Source organism: Podarcis erhardii (assembly GCF_964252035.2).
Source record: "Podarcis erhardii genome assembly, chromosome: 6".
In the NCBI taxonomy this organism is placed as follows: Eukaryota; Metazoa; Chordata; class Lepidosauria; order Squamata; family Lacertidae; genus Podarcis; species Podarcis erhardii.
Genome location: NC_138510.1, coordinates 87489261 through 87506206, shown reverse-complemented (window position 1 = coordinate 87506206; position 16946 = coordinate 87489261).

The window sequence follows — 16946 nt, the reverse complement described above, 5'->3', positions numbered from 1 at the left end:
GGCGAACCAGAGCAGCGCACGGAAACGCTGTTTCCCTTCCTGCCAGAGCGGTCCCTATTTATCTACTTGCACTTTGACGTGCTTTCGAACTGCTAGGTTGGCAGGAGCTGGGACTGAGCAACGGGAGCTCACCCCGTTGTGGGGATTTGAACTGCTGACCTTCTGATTGGCAAGCCCTAGGCTCTGTGGTTTAACCCACAGCACCACCTGTGTCCCTTGTCTTTAACATATAAATCCCTAAATGGTTTGGGTCTCACATAACTGGAAGACTGACTCCTCCCATACAGACCAAACTGGAAGATGTGTTCATTGGGGAAGGCTCTGTTAGCAATTTCACTCCCCTCAGAGGTTGAAGGTGTGCTGCTTTGTGGAAGAACATTTTGTTTGATGCACCAAGGCACACCTTTTTAAACAATTATTTTTTGGGGGGTGGGTGGGTGGCTTAATGTGAGTTTTCCCTTCCATAGCTTATGCTCCTTTGTTTCACTTTGGATTGATATTTCATGCTTTTAAAAATGTTAGTTATAAATTATTATTATTTTTCCAACCTGGAACTTTTTGGAAAGGGTAGATAGCAAATATTAGAAATAAATAAAATGCACATCTAATGAGTTTTGGGTAGGAGACAAATTTGTTTAAATTTAATTAACTATTCAATGAATCACTTCACGGCAGATGGTTAATCAGCTAAAATGTTGACAACTGATTGGCAAGGATAATCTGTATCCTTAAGACAATAAACACTTCCTTTAAAAAAAGAACAATTTCTGAAATACTGAGCAGCCAATATTTATTTATGTGCCTGTTTATTTACAGTATTTTGGGCGGGAGGGGCACTCTTCAGAACAGCTCATAAATTCTACAATAAGAAGCAAAATCACAAGGGCCACTTGTAGCATTCAGAAAGTCACAGGTCCAATCCTGGGCATCTCCAGGTCAGGTTGGGAATGACCCCTACTAGAATTCTAGGGCACCACTGCCAAACTCAGCTAGATACACCAATGGTCTGAACTCAGCATGATACTGCTTCCTAAGTTCATAATTAAAAACTATAATTCATATATAGAACACATTAAAATGTAGAACAGAACAGAATGAAAAAATAAAATGTCAGCATAAAACCACATTTATGCATGGAGAAATAGAAAGGTTTTCAACAAAATGAATACAAAGATGGGAAAGGAATTGCAGAGACAGGACACCAGAGAAGGCTACCAAACCTCAGTCAATGGCTTTTGGGTGTAGACATGGTCATCAGTAGACTTATCATACAGCCAGACATGGAGGTTCAGATTGTAGGAACTAGTATTCTACCAGGGATTCACGATGCGTCCATCACAATGTGTGCAGTCACAGCAGCTTGGACAACAAGTGCCGTGCTAGTGCAGACTGTCTCTCCCCCAACTCATCTGAAGGTGACAACATATAAGAATATGAGCAGTGCCTGATGGATCTAGTCCAGCATCTTGTTCTCATGTTGGCCAACCAGATGCCCAAGGGAAGCCACAAAACAGGTCCTGAGTACAACAGCACTCCACCAACTTGTGGTTCTCAGCAACTGAATAGAGGCACCTCTATACCTCTGATGGGGATCTGTTTTGGGACTTTAACCCCCATCAGCTGCAGCCAGCATGGCCCATGGTCAGGGATGATGGGAACTGTAGCCAGCAATATTGCAAAGGCCACAGGTTTCCCATCTCTGCTGTACACAACCATTGCCAGTTTAGAAACCATCCCCGAAGGCCATCAAGCAGAGGCCACCAACCGTATCAACTAGCCCATGTTGTTGTTGTTTAGCCGTGTCCGACTCTTCGTGACCCCATGGACCAGAGCACACTAGGCACTCCTGTCTTCCACTTCCTCCCGCCCATAGTAGATGTCATTTTAGTAACATGCTCTAGGAGCTTGTAACATAGACATGGCAGGAATTCCAGATTACGTGATGCTTAATGCTTTCAGCAGTTGCCCTATTTATTGGGTTGGTTTGTGGGAGGTTGATAAACGACTGCTAACTAAATTGACCCCAAATTGTTTTGCAGCGCATCTGTGGAAGAAACTGTTGCGGGTGTTTTATGGAGAGAGTAGCTGCCAACAATTCCTACCATTGGGATATCTGGATGGTATCCCTGTGCAAAATGGGCAGTCAGGTTGATAGCAATAACTTTTTATTTTCTCTGTACCCTGGACCACAAAAGAATAGATGAGAAAAGGAGCCAATGCAAGAACCACAGCATAAAGGGAAGCCAATAGGTTCATAAATATCCACCAAACCATGTACAGGAGGCCTGGGGAAATAAAAGCCCAAGCCACAACTGGCAGGATCATCCATTCTGTTGTGTCTTTTTAATGCTGCTGGTGTATATTTTCTTGTAGAGCTTTTAGAATTCCCCCTCTTTGCAAGTGCTAGCATAGACACAACTAAAAGAAGACAACAAGTACAATTCATGTTGATGCTCAATTTTGTTACTCTTGCTAGAGATGTTGCCAGAGTTCATGGCTTACCTGGTTCAGAATATGAACTTGTACAGCTTGCAAGGCTTAAAGGTAAAGGTAAAGGGACCCCTGACCATTAGGTCCAGTCGTGGCTGACTCTGGGGTTGTGGCGCTCATCTTGCTTTATTGGCCGAGGGAGCTGGCATTTGTCCGCATGACTAAGCCACTTCTGGCAAACCAGAGGAGTGCACGGAAACGCCGTTTACCTGCCCGCCAGAGCGGTACCTATTTATCTACTTGCACTTTGACGTGCTTTCGAACTGCTAGGTTGGCAGGAGCAAGGACCGAGCAATGGGAGCTCACCCCAACATGGGGATTCGAACCGCCAACCTTCTGCTTGGCAAGCCCTAGGCTCTGTGGTTTAACCCATAGCGCCACCCATGTGTCCCGTGTGTGCAAGGCTTACTACTAATCAAATATAATTTTCTTCAGATTTTTTTTAATCTCCAGTTCAGATTGTGAAACAAGATCTTCCAAACAGATGATACAAGATAGACACATTGGCTAGAAGCCAGAATATTTTTTTCTAACAAATGTAAGCAGCAACATTTCCTATTAATGTGTATATCTGAAATGTGTTGGATGCACTTGTGGCCTAAGGGTGCAATCCCAATCCCGTTGTGCTGGTTGGGTCTCTGTAGACTGGGTTTCTCCGCTTATGGAATGATTCCAGCATTCCTCCACCAGTGCAGAGTTCTCTGTCCACCTGCTGAATGAAGGCAGATGGTGGAAGGCCATAAAACAGGGTGGGAAGGAGTTGAAGCATCTTGAAACCCACTGGAATCTGAACTGTCCCCAATACCATCATGGGATAGCAGTGGGCCCAGTAAGTGCCCCAGCTCCACACTTACGCAGTGATTTGCCTGCCCATTGCCTACATACTGTTTCAGTTGATGTTTGTGGTAGGAATGTGGGCCATGACCCTGCCACTCCTTTAACCCCACCGAACAGCAGCCAGGGTTTGGATTGCACCCTAAAATTCCAAGATCTTGAGCTCAGCCCCACCACTGGACTCTGGCTGAAACGGCATGTTTCTTCAATAGCTCCCCTCACCCTTCCAAGTACAAAGCCAACCTTCTGTTCCCATCATCATTAGAAACAGGGTTGAAAGATCTGCCAGAAAATGTTTCGTTTAACATTTGTTTAAAAACCTGAAGCATTTTTATTAGGGATTGTAGGGAAAGATCTGCCCAAAAAGCTGAAAAACATCTTCATGTATGTGACAACGGCCATGAGAGTTCTGGTAGCACAAGAATGGAAGACTGAAGAAACCCCAACTAAAGAATCATGGCAAGAAAAATTGATGGACTATGCAGAACTGGCAAAACTGACATACAAGCTACGGGACAAGGATAACTGTGACTTTAAAGATGAATGGGAACCCTTTACAAAGTATTTGAAGACACAACAAAGCGAACTGGACTCCTTGGCTGGTTTTGAATTCACAAACTTTTGAATTCACAAACTTTTTATTGATAATAATCAGCTAAATAGTTTGAGGATCTATACAACTTTGTAACATGCAGAAAACAGCATTTTTAGAGAAATCAAAGACTGGAACTTAGGAAAGTCGGGGGGTGGGGGTGAGGGGGTCTCTGTGGGGGGAGGGAGGGGAGGGAGGAAAAATGAGGGGGAAAATAAGGATGATATATTTCTGGATAATATGTTTTGTTTTAATTTTGAATAAAAAGTTATTTTTAAAAAATTAGAAACAGGGCTATGCACAGCATCCCCATTCCCCTTTTGGACAAGATCTGGGGGGTTCTCAAATCAGGTTGACCCACCTTGGGCCAACCTGGGGGCCACATTGCATCTCCTCCTCTCCCCACATTCCCAGCTGAGAGCAGGGGGATCAATTCTGTGGGGTTTTGTTTGCAAGCAGCTTGTCTGAGAAGGAACACTATGCACCAAAAGGAATTGGGACCAAACAGCAGTGCAGAGTTCTTCCTTTGGAATGGAGTGCTCTGCACTACAAAGGATTGGCATCTCTGCTGAACTAGTGCAGGTGCTGATCCTGCTTCAGGTTCCTTTATGGGAAAGCTGCTTGGAAAGGAGAACCCTGTACCATGCAGGATCGATATCTCCGCTAATGGAGCCATTAATTCTGTGAGGTGCTGCTTCAGAGACAAACCTGAGTCAGGGCGGGGAGTCAGGTTGTAGCTCCTACCTGCTCCAGAGAAAATGTAGCTGGCAGTCGGGGTAGGTCTCAGCCTTTTTGTGGGCGTTGAGACACATCCACCCTTCACTCATGAATTTAATGTCTGGAGACCTGGCAAAGGCAGGGGTAGAGGAAGGGGGGCAGTAGAGGCGGCTGTGAGGTTTGCTGTTTACAGGGTTAACACTCTATGTGTCCTGGCAGCAAGAATACTCATTGCAAAGTGTCAGGGAACTGACATCAGAAGGAGAGGTGGAGGCAAGGCTCCACAGCGATGCGGGAGAGGGAACCAGCAGGGGGGAAGGTATTCAGCGTAACACCGGTAGGGAAGGGAGGGAAATGGAGGATTCGGAGAGAGGTCTCCAAGACCCTTCACCCGAGACTAGTGGGGAGAGCGCGGACACGCCTCTGCCTTCCCCTTACTTGCGCAGACGAGTTCCGCGCAGGGAGGGTAGGAGGAGACTTGGCGTCAAACAGCTCTTATGCTGGAAGAGGTTCAAGAAACGCCCACTGACGGATTCTGCAAGTGACTGACCGGCCACGGAGTGTGAGCTGTCAGCCAAAGCATGGTTGGCCAGGCAATCTAACCAAAACGGAAGGCAACTTACGCACAAGTAACCCCTTACAAACATTACACAAAGTATTGGAAGACACAAGATCTACCCACCTGGGAAGAATGGCAGATGAAGGTGATGGAGTACATGGAACTGGCTGAGATGACTGGCAGAATCCGGGACCAAGGAGAGGAATCGGTGGAAGAAGACTGGAAAAAAATTAAAGTTTATCTTCAAAAATATTGCAAAATTAAGGATTGCTAGAAAGATGTTGGGAAAAGAAAATTATGTGGTTTTAGTAGAAATGACATAAAGGATTAAGTAAAAATGAGTTGGCGAAAGAGAGAATGTAAAATTATAGTATATTAAGACAAATTATTAAGATAAAAATAAGGTTGGTAGGATTTGCTGAAATAACAAATTGAATTAGAATGCAAAAACAGAAGGTGTGAGGAGGTCAAGGAAATAAGTGAATGTAAGCAAGTGATGTACAGGTTTGACTTGTTTTTTATCTTTTTTCTTCTGTTCTCTGGTTTTTGATGATGGCTTTTTTATATGTATTGTTTATTCGTTTTTTCTTTGATTGTTATTTCTTTTTTCCTGTAATCTTTAAAATCTTAATAAAAATTTATTTAAAAAAAACAAAACAAAAACACTCTATGTGTCCTGCATCCGGGGAGGAGCTTCCTGCATCCGGGATGCTGAGTTCTTTGCCTGTGAGTTTACTTTCACTTCTCAGCAGAGAGAGGCGGAGAAGCACCATGCCTGCTGTCTCTGATGGAGCGTTTGTTGTTTCTTTTTTTAAATAATATTTTTAATTAATTTTAACATATAAATTATAAAATGTGCCACAAAACCTATCACTTATACAATCTTTTTAGACTTCCATCAGCACCTCTGATGACCCACCGTTTTAACCACTTCTTATGCATTTCTTAACTTTATATTGCCTTTACATCGCTTAAGAAATCATCCTCCCCTTGTCCATTTTTACAATACTTCTAATAATACTCCTCATAAAACTTCTTGCAACCCTACAAACGTCATCTGATCTTTGCAATTACTTTTCAAATAGTCCGTAAATTTACTCCAGTTTTCCGTGAATTTCTGGTCTTGCCGGTTTGAATCCTTCCTGTTAGTTTATCTAATTCTGCATAGTCCATTAACTTCATCCTCCATTCTTCAATTGTCGGTAACTCTTCTTGCTTCCATTTTTGGGCCAAAAATATTCTTGCTGCTGTTACTGCATATAAAAAGAGCTTACATTCCTTTCTATTTATGTCACTTCCCACAATGCCCAATAGAAATGCTTCTGGTTTCTTTATAAATGTATATTTCAACATTTTTTTCAACTCATTATATATCATCTCCCAGAAGCATTTCACCTTTTTACATTCCCACCACATGTGATAAAAAGTTCCCTCTTTTTCTTTACATTTCCAACATTTATACATTTTATACATTTTTGCTAACTTGACAGGTGTAATATACCATCTATACATCATTTTCATCACTTTTTCTTTTAGGGCATTGCATGCAGTAAATTTTAAACCTTCCTTCCATAATTTCACCCAGCGTTTGTTGTTTCATCTGTCTGATGTAAATAAAGCTGTCTAGTTTAGGAAGAACGACGGCGTGTGGACTCTTTCTTCACTCACACATCAAGCACGCACTGCAACGCTCTGCTACAGTCCAGGAACTCGGTGGCTGTGGAAATGTACAGGACCCGGTCGGATTATACAATAGCGGCTCGCCCCAGGTGTCATCACTGAGGAGGGGCATTCAATGCACCACCCACCCGCAACTCCCAAGTCTACCCTGAGCCGTCAGGGGAAGTGGCAGAGCTGCGCTGCCTTGCCGATGGCCTTCCGCCCATCTCCCTTCATTTTGACAGCTCAGAGGAGGCTTGGGAGTCACGGGCAGTTAGTGCACCATTGCCCTCCGCTCCTGGGCTGCTTCGGGGGGGGGGAGCCTCCCCTTAGCTGTCAAAAGGAAGAGGGAAGGGAAGAAGGCTGCTGGCAAATGGGCACGGCTCCCTCCCCTCCACCCAGGAAGCAGCCCGCCATGGGTGGCTTGTTCTATCCCCCATGGGTGGCTTGCCCCCTGGAATGCTTGCCGCAGCCCCCCCCCCTTGGGACACTTGCCCTGCCCCCATGGCCCTGCCCCTGGGTGCACAGCATGTGCTTCACTCCGGGTGCCGGAGCAGCTAGCTCCGCCTCTGGATGAAGGGAGTTGAAACTTGAAGGAACTTGACAGCATGTTTCTGCATGGCAACAACATTTTCAAAAGGCATCCACCTCAGCATTTCCCCAAAGAGCAAAACTAGAATGAGCTAGGCATTGTGATTTGCCATGGACGAGTCCTCCAACGTCTATTTGTGGTAAACAGGGCAGCTGGAGGAAATGTTCACATAACAATCTTTTGCCTTCACTCATTTTCTGTCCCCCTCCAAGGCTGCAATTGGCTGGGTCAATTCCAGGGCGGCTTAGAGGCAACATCATTTGGAAGAATGTGCTGGAGGGCACTGTGTTAACACTTCATATGGTCCCAGTGCCAGGATGCTGTCTGACCCAGCTCTCTCAGGCATGTTGGTTTGACCCGGGCAATCTTGCTTTCCCTCTCTACATACATTTCTGACAGCAATGAAGCAAACAAACTGAATTAACAACACACTGGAAGGGAGATGTGCCATGTTTGCCCAGTTCTGCTTTCCCAGATGCAGGCTGTGGGAGTCAGTGATAGAGTGCAGGTCTTTTTTAAAAAACAAAAACAAAGCCTCTGTGGCAAATAAAACATTTGCTTGCATAAAACACATTCATTTTTACTATTTCAGGGAAAATCTCATTATAATGCAGTTGGCATCCAGGTTTTGTCATGTTATGTTTGCATTCAGAGGCAAACTGTGTATATTTTAAACTCCTTCCTCTTCTTCTAGGGTACCTTTAATTTTGATTTGCAGCAAGAGCCATGTTTTAATTACTGAGATAATCAATTAATAAGCTCTTCACCAAAGGTTCTATTTGCATACCTATAGATCATTGCAGTGGCGATTTAAAGTAATCTCTATTGCAATCACTATGATTAGCAAGATCTCTCTGTTGTCTTAAAATAATCTAATTGTAAGCAGGTTGATAGTTAGAATTACTCTACACCCTACATTTTAAAAGTGATCTGCGGTGGTTATAACCACACAGCTTGTATTAAAATAATAGGAACTATGTGGTTCAACTTTCCTCTCTTGAGATTGCCAAAGTGTTTATTACTCATGCTCTCATGGTTAATGTATGTAAATTGATTTTATAAAGCTATTAAAGAAAGTATATTATAATGAGTTCATGGGAAACAGCTATTTTTTAGGGGAGGGGGACTAATTGAAGGATGCAGAACAGATGGGAGAAAGGTGTTTGAGAGGAGATAAAGCTTCAGGAAGCAGGCTTGTTGAACCAAATTGTTTCTCTCATCTTGTTCCTTCATTCTGTCCAAAAAACCAAAGTGTTGCACCAAGTGGTACAAAATAACCCTTCTGCAGCGCCACAAATCCAATTCAATGGTGTAACGTTGGAAAATGTCAATCACTTCTCCTACCTGGGCAGTTATCTTTCCACAAGGGCTGACACTGATGCTGAAATCCAACATTGCCTGAGCTCTACGAGTGCGGCTTTCTTCCGATTGAAGTGCAAAGTGTTTGAGGACCAGGACATTCGCAGGGAAACCAAAATGCTTGTTTACAAAGCTATTGTACTACCAACCTTACTATATGCTTGTGAAACATGGATCACTTATAAACGCCATTTCCAACTCCTCGAAAGATTCCATTGTGTCTCTGGAAAATTTTACACATCACTTGAGAAGACAGGTGAACTAATATCAGTGTACTGGAAGAAGCAAAGATCACCAGTGTTGAAGCAATGATTCTTCAACATCAACTTTGTTGGACTGGTCATGTTGTGTGGATGCCTGATTATCGTCTTCCAAAGCAACTACTCTATTCCAAACTTTAAAATGGAAAGCATAATGCTGATGGACAACAAAAGAGGTTTAAAGACTGTCTTAAGGCAAATCTTTAAAAATGTAGTATAAACACTGACAACTGAGAAACACTGACCTGCGAGTGCTCCAGTTGGAGAACAGCGTTTACCAAAGGTGTCATGGGCTTTGAGGACACTCAAACGTGCTAAGAGGAAGGCATGCTTGGCAAATCCACACCGTGATCAGCTCCCACCCAGAAACCAATGTCCCCACTGTGGAAGGATGTGTGGATCCAGAATTGGCCTCCACAGTCACTTACAGACTCCTTGTTAAAACCATGTTTATGGAAGACAGTCTTCCTCGGCTACGAGTGATCGCCAAAGAAGACGACACAAAACATTACTCAGATGAAAGTAGAGACATTTTCATCTGAGGAATGCTGGAGGGCAGTGCTATTTTTCTAGAAAAAGAGGTGCTGGAACTCACCGTGAACACTTCCCTCATTCTCTTAGAATGGCAATGTTGCCCACCTGACATGTGCCATATTTGAGTTCTAGTTAGTTCCGGTTGAAAAAAGCCCCATTGGAGGGTATGTACGTATCATTGAACTTAATAATAATAATAATAATAATAATAATAATAATAATAATAATAATTTTTGTATCCCACCTCCTGACTGGGTTGCCCCAGCCACTCAGGGCAGCTTCCAACAGAATATACAAAAACACAACAACAACAACAACAACAACAACAACAACAACAACAACAACAACAGAACATCATACATGAAAAGCTTCCCGATACAGGGCTGCCTTCAGATACAGAAGGTCGTATAATTATTTATCTCTTTGACATCTGATGGGAGGGCATTCCACAGGGCAAGTGTGACTACCAAGAAGGCCTCCTTCTGCCTGGTTCTCTGTAAAATCATGTCTCACAATAAGGTCCTTTGGAGCTAGACCTCATTGTCTGGGCTGAACAATGGGGGAAGAGATGCTCTTTCGGGTATACAGGGCCAAAGCCGTCAATGGATTTAAAGGTCAACACCAACACTTTGAATTGTGATTGAAAATGTAAGAATTATGCCGGAGTAAATAGATATGAGATAAGGCTTCAAACCTAGCAAACTTGCTTGGGAGTAAGCTCAGTTGAATTCATTTTTGAGTAAATTCAGACAGTGCCAGAGTGCAAAATACTCAACTGTCATTCATCAAGATTCTAAAAATGGTTCAAATTATGCAAATAGAAACAAAGGTGAATTTCTGTCATCCCGCTTTTAATGTGCATTGTAGAATCTGATCCTGTGCATACTCGCTGAAATAATGTCCCAGATTTCATCAGAGCTTACTTCCAAGTACAGGTTCGGAGAATTACAGGCATCAGTGCTTAAAGGTGCAGAACAGCTGTAAATATAATAGCAATTTGAAAATCATAAGTTTTTAAGAAAGCGAGTTCTCCTTCATGGAGAGCACGTGTTGCAGTGGGGGCAACCATGACATCCCCTGTTGCTGGGCGGGTTAGTATGAATGGCCACAAATTTGATAGGGCACCTTCAATTGTTGCTGGGGAGAATTTAATGTTGATGGGGGTGCTATTTATTCCCTGTGCGCAGTGTTGAGCTTCCTCTTTTCATGGCGAACATCGGATTACCCGCCCACCCTCCCTATATTTAGGGTTTGTTCGTGCTGACCTTGCTATGCCTGTCATGGGGTCGTCTGCTTTTGGTGCAGGGGCCTGGTAGGAATTTTTACCCTTTGGCTGATTGGCTGGTGCCATTTGGTTTTTCGCCTACTGCGTAGCAAATCTTCACGACTTGTAAGGTTGTAGTTAGGCATTGGTTAATTTTGGTTGGTGGAGGGCATGTGGTTGGCTGTGCCTGCCCCTCCAATGCTGCTGCTGCAAGGGTATTCCAGTAAAGGAATCCAGGGGCTTGCCATGCTTTTGTCCGTATCCGACCCTGACAAGGGGCTAGGGCCACGCAAGAGCCCCTGGGAGCATTTGGGGAGAGGTGAGGGACTGGCGCCCAGCTCTATTCTCTCCCAAAAAATGTTTACCCTTACTAACTTCCGCAGGGGTGCAGTTGTCAGTTCTGTTCCTACCTCTATGTGGGAACAGGTAGTCGCTAACCAATGCCTAAGCAACCACTCACATGCTGTATCTCAATGACGTTGTGGCCAAAATTGTGCCAAAAACCAAAACAAAAATGTTGTGTGAACTGTGTCTTTATTTGAGGGTGTCCTGGGGGGCCTCGACACACAAGGTCAAAATATAGAAAACAAGGCCCACAACAGGGCTATGAAAGGGTCCTAGAGTTCATCCTCCTTCTTCCCAAAGCCCAATAAGCACTAACTAAGCTTTCTTGAAGCTACCAGCATGAGTTTGACCAAACTGCGGGAGGCAGTGGAAGACAGAAGTGCCTGGCGTGCTCTGGTCCATGGGGTCACAAAGAGTCGGACACAACTAAACGACTAAACAACAGCAACAACAAGCTTTGGGAAGGAGCTCTCACCACTTGGGGAGATGACGTCCATTACTACAGCAGCTTTGTGTTTGTTATGGCATGTTGTTCTGCCTATGCTGAATCTTTACACTCCTAAAATCTTAGAAATAAAATCAGCAGCAAGAATCTCTACCCATTATAATGGAAAAATAATAATGACACCCCATTAATATGAGACTGGCACTTACTTGTTTGACAAAACTAACACATTTGGCAAGAGTTGAAGAGGCAGACAGACAATAAATTCATTGGGAAATGGAGTTATTTTTTGCAATATGCTGTGATTTGAAAGCACAAGATTCCATATTGGGTGTAATTTGATAATTTCATGTAAAAGTATCACTCATTTCATTACATTTCTGTTCTCTCTCACACACATTTTAATTAACTTGGGTTAAAGTCAAGGATGATGGGAGTTAATTTTGTAAAATGTTTGTGATGCATTTTAAATATTTATGTTCGATTAAAACAAAATCATTGGTGAAATTAGGTAATTACAGTGGTACCTCGGGTTACATACGCTTCAAAATACAGACTTCGCTAACCCAGAAATAATACCTCAGATTAAGAACTTTGCTTCAGGATGAGAACAGAAATTGTCGCCCCATTAGATAAAGTGGTGCTTCAGGTTAAGAACAGTTTCAGGTTAAGAACTGACCTCCGGAACGAATTAAGTACTTAACCCGAGGTACCACTGTATAGACTTTGGACTTGAGGGACACAGGTGCCGCTGTGGTCTTAACCACTGAGCCTCTTGGTCTTGCCGATCAGAAGGTTGGCGGTTCGAATCCCCACGACTGAGTAAGCTCCCGTTGCTCTGTCCCAGCTCCTGCCATCCAACCAAAAAGTGCAAGTAGATTAATAGGTACTGCTCCGGCAGGAAGGTAAACAGTATTTCCATACGTGGCTCTGGTTTTGGTGTTCCACTGTGCCAGAAGCAGCTTAGTCATGCTGGCCACATGACCCTAAAAAACTGTCTGCGGACGAACGCCAGCTCCCTCGGCCTGTAAAGCGAGATGAGCTTCTGTTTTCTAAATTTCTGCAGCAATCTGAACATTAAAAAAAATAATCTCATGGAAATTCATCAACATTTTAGTGTTACCCCCCCCATAAATGCATTTTTGTATGGAATTTTGACTAATATACATATTTTTGTCAGCAATTACCCCAAATATAATGCATCTCTGTGTGCTATTCTCACTAATATACTCATTCTTATGCCCACTTCCTGCTAATATATGTGTTTAAATGAACATTCTTTATGTGAACAGCTTCATTGCAAAAATCTAAGAAGTGTGAATTTTGAAGGACGGCTGCATCCGACTCTTCACATTGTTACAGAAATTGGGATGCAGTAGGTTCACCTTTCAATGCAAACTGAATCAAAGTTCTCCCCATCCCTAGTTAGCAGTTGTTCCTATGCTCATGAGTCCACCTGGGGAGCCTTCTGGTACTTGCCTTCTCCCAGCTTCACGGAAAAACCTTCCCCCACCTCTCACTTGCCTAACTGGGCTTGAGGTTGGGAGAAGTGATGTTACCATCTAAAAAGAAAAAAAGAACTTTAAGTCTAAAGTCTAAAGGTAAAGGTAAAGGACCCCTGACAGTTAAATCCAGTCTCAGACAATGCTGGAGTTGCGGCGCTCATTTCGCTTTATTGGCCGAGGGAGCTGGCGTACAGCTTCCAGATCATGTGGCCAGCATGACTAAGCCGCTTCTGGCAAACCAGAGCAGCGCACGGAAATGCCGTTTACCTTTCTGCTGGAGCGGTACCTATTTATCTACTTGCACTTTGATGTGCTTTCGAACTGCTAGGTTGGCAGGAGCAGGGACCGAGCAACGGGAGCTCACCCCATCGCGGGGATTCGAACCACCAACCTTCTGATCAGCAAATCCTAGGCCCTGTGGTTTAACCCACAGCGCCACCCGCGTTCCAATATTAAGGCAATATTAAGAGGCTTTAAACTCAGCTCAGCCAGTTTTGCTACAAGTTGGGCATACCTGTGACAGACACATCAGAATATTTCTGCTGCAAGTTTTTAACTCCAGCTTTGTTGCAAGTAATCCAGATGTAAGTTTTGATGCAGTCAAGTGGGACAAACACTAAATGATCTAGAAATAGAAGTGCATAATGGCTGTTGTCATAAAGCAGATTATAATGTGGAGGTGATAAACACTGCAAAACACACACACAGCTATAACACAACACTGTAATGTGTAAAGAGTAAATTAATGAGAAAGAACTAGGTCAGGAAACAGCTTCCAAATGAAATCTTATTAGCATTTATTTCCAGTAATACCAAACAGAATTTTCAGCCTTTTTTTTTTTTAAAAAAATTACAGGAAGGTCATTAACAAAATTACTTTTCCTTAGCAGTAAACATTGTGAGGAATTATCAATAGTCAAACATTTAGGGTATAAACCAAAGTGTTATGGCCTGCCTTTTTTGCTGGCTGTTGTACCTCTTTGCTAATGTTTGTCTCACCCTTGCTTGCTTTCCTCTTTCCCCATGTTTCTCCCCTTTTCGCTAAGTTGCTTGGCAATTCTTTGTCAATAGCAGAAATTGGCAGAGCAGTCGTGCCCCCTTTGTGCCGAGTTGTGGAGTGAAGGTGCTGGTCTGTGAAGAGTGGTCCTTCTACCTGGCCCTGCCAGCTGCCACCAGCCTCCACTTGCAGAGTGATACCAGCATTATTCTGTTTCTGCAGACTTGCCCCCTGCCATCCGCTGAACAGGTGGGTGGGTAAAAGTGCTACCAGTGGGTTTTCTGCCAGTGGCAATCTGGAGAAAACCTTGAAATGGGGCATTCTGCTTGCAGGGAAGGACTAAGCCTGTCTACAATCTGTTGGATCCCAAACTGGTCTTGCTGCTATCACATAATGGCATTACAGTGGTACCTCGGGTTACATACGCTTCAAGGTTACATACGCTTCAGGCTACAGACTCCGCTAACCCAGAAATAGTACCTCGGGTTAAGAACTTTGCTTCAGGATGAGAACAGAAATCGTGCTCCGGCAGGGCGGCAGCAGCAGGAGGCCCCATTAGCTAAAGTGGTGCTTCAGGTTAAGAACAGTTTCAGGTTAAGAATGGACCTCCAGAACGAATTAAGTACTTAACCCAAGGTACCACTGTACTAGGTCTGATGGCTGTGCCAGACTGCCTTCACCACCACACACACACATCTGCCAGCCCAGCCAGCAAGCTTAACTGGTTTGCAGATGCAATGCTGGTCCTGCTTCTTTGTTAAGCCTCAGCATGCAGCAGCCTTGGAAATGTGCGTATATCAACTGAATTTTGTACATTCTGCGGCACCGGCAAATGTGCATATCTTGCCTGAATTTTGCACATACTCTGGCTAACGTGCACAATCCCCACCAGACTTTGAAGGATGTTCATATGCCAATTGAGTTTGTACAGCCTGGCAAAATTATTTTACTTCCTTCCACCTGCACCTTCTGCAATAGCTAGCATCTGCAGCTCTGATGTTGAATCATGATGTTCCCCAGTAAAGGTTTGGACTATGCATTTCTAACCTACCAACATCCAGTCCTACAGCCTTAACAAGACCTCGGCAATGTCAACAGGATTCCACCACCACCCTGTATCAAGAACAGGATTCTCTCGGAGTAACCTTTCAGCTGTGGAGTGGTGTAGGTGGTAGTGGTGGCAGACTAAGGGACACATGTGGTGCTGTGGTCTAAACCACTGAGCCTCTTGGACTTGTTGATCAGAAGGTAGGCGGTTTGAATCCCCATGACAAAGTGAGCTCCTGTTGCTCTGTCCCAGCTCCTGCCAACCTAGCAGTTCAAAGCACACCAGTGCAAATAGATAAATAGGTACCAATGCAGCAGGAAGGTAAACACCATTTCCGTGCGCTCTGGTTTCTGTCATGGTGTCCTGTTGCGCCAGAAGTGGTTTAGTCATGTTGGCCACATGACCCAGAAAGCTGTCTGTGGACAAATGTTGACTCCCTTTGCCTGAAAGTGAGATGAGCGCCACAGCCCCATAGTCACCTTTGACTGGACTTAACCATCCAGGGGTCCTTTACCTTTACTTTTTTAGTGATGGCAGAAATGTCAGTGGGTGGGATCAGTGGTTCTTCACACACTTTCTCTTGCAGCCCAGTTTTCCCTGCTGCGTAACCACTTCCTCAGCTGGTTAAATCTTTACTCATGTGATTCCCATGATGATTGACCCCCATGGTGCTCTAAAGGTTTCTTCTAAGCTTATTAGCAGCACCATGGGAACAATTTCAATCAGAATCATGGAAGAGTGACAGCTGAGATGGGTGAAAGGGAGGCTAGATTGCATGAAAAAAGCTCCAACCCCTTCTTCCTGCTGCTTGGCTGATCAAGGGGGAAAAGTTGTGTAAGGCATATTTCTTAGAGCCTATGGATGTTGGCCAAAGAAAGTAACAAATTCAGTTGAAATATGCAACTTTCCCCAGGGCTGTTGAAGAGTATGCATAATGGCTAGACAGGACAAGGGACATTCTCTTTAAACAGTACCCCGAGAAAGGGTCAGCAGAAACCAATACCAATTGTTTATACAATTGGTTGACTTATTTGTCAATCAGTTGACTTATTTGCCCCCCCCCCCCAGTATATACTCTCATTGTTCGATCGCTGCACCCCAAGCAGACAGACGGATTCACCCTGAGCAGTCATTAGTTGTCTGGGGCTGGGCCACCTGTAGTCATAACCTGCTGAAAGGGAGTGTACTTTTCCTGCTCTGAGGTTAGCACAAACCACACGTTTGTGAGCTAAGAACAGAAATATTCATTTTCTTTCCTGTTTTAGTAGCAGGTGCTCCTAACATAACCCAAATGTTTCAACTGTTCTGGAATTCCTCAAAGATCTCAAACAAAAGAGGCCCAGGCTTGCTTCACATATGATGCTGTTCCTAAAAAGCTGATCTAAACAGAAGCTGCACAATTGACTGCAACCTCCTCCTCTACAAGTTCTACTTGAATGGTCCAAGCAGACAGCAATTTGCCAGGTGGCGCTGTGGTCTAAACCACTGAGCCTAGGGCTTGTCAATCGGAAGGTCGGCAGTTTGAATCCCTGTGACAGGGTGAGCTCCCGTTGCTCGGTCCCAGCTCCTGCCAACCTAGCAGTTTGAAAGCATGTCAAATTGCAAGTAGATAAATAGGTATCACTCTGGTGGGAAGGTAAACAGTGTTTCCATGCGCTGCTCTGGTTTCGCCAGCAGTCATGCTGGCCACATGACCCGGAAAAACTGTCTGCGGACAAACATCAGCTCCCTTGGCCAGTAAAGCAA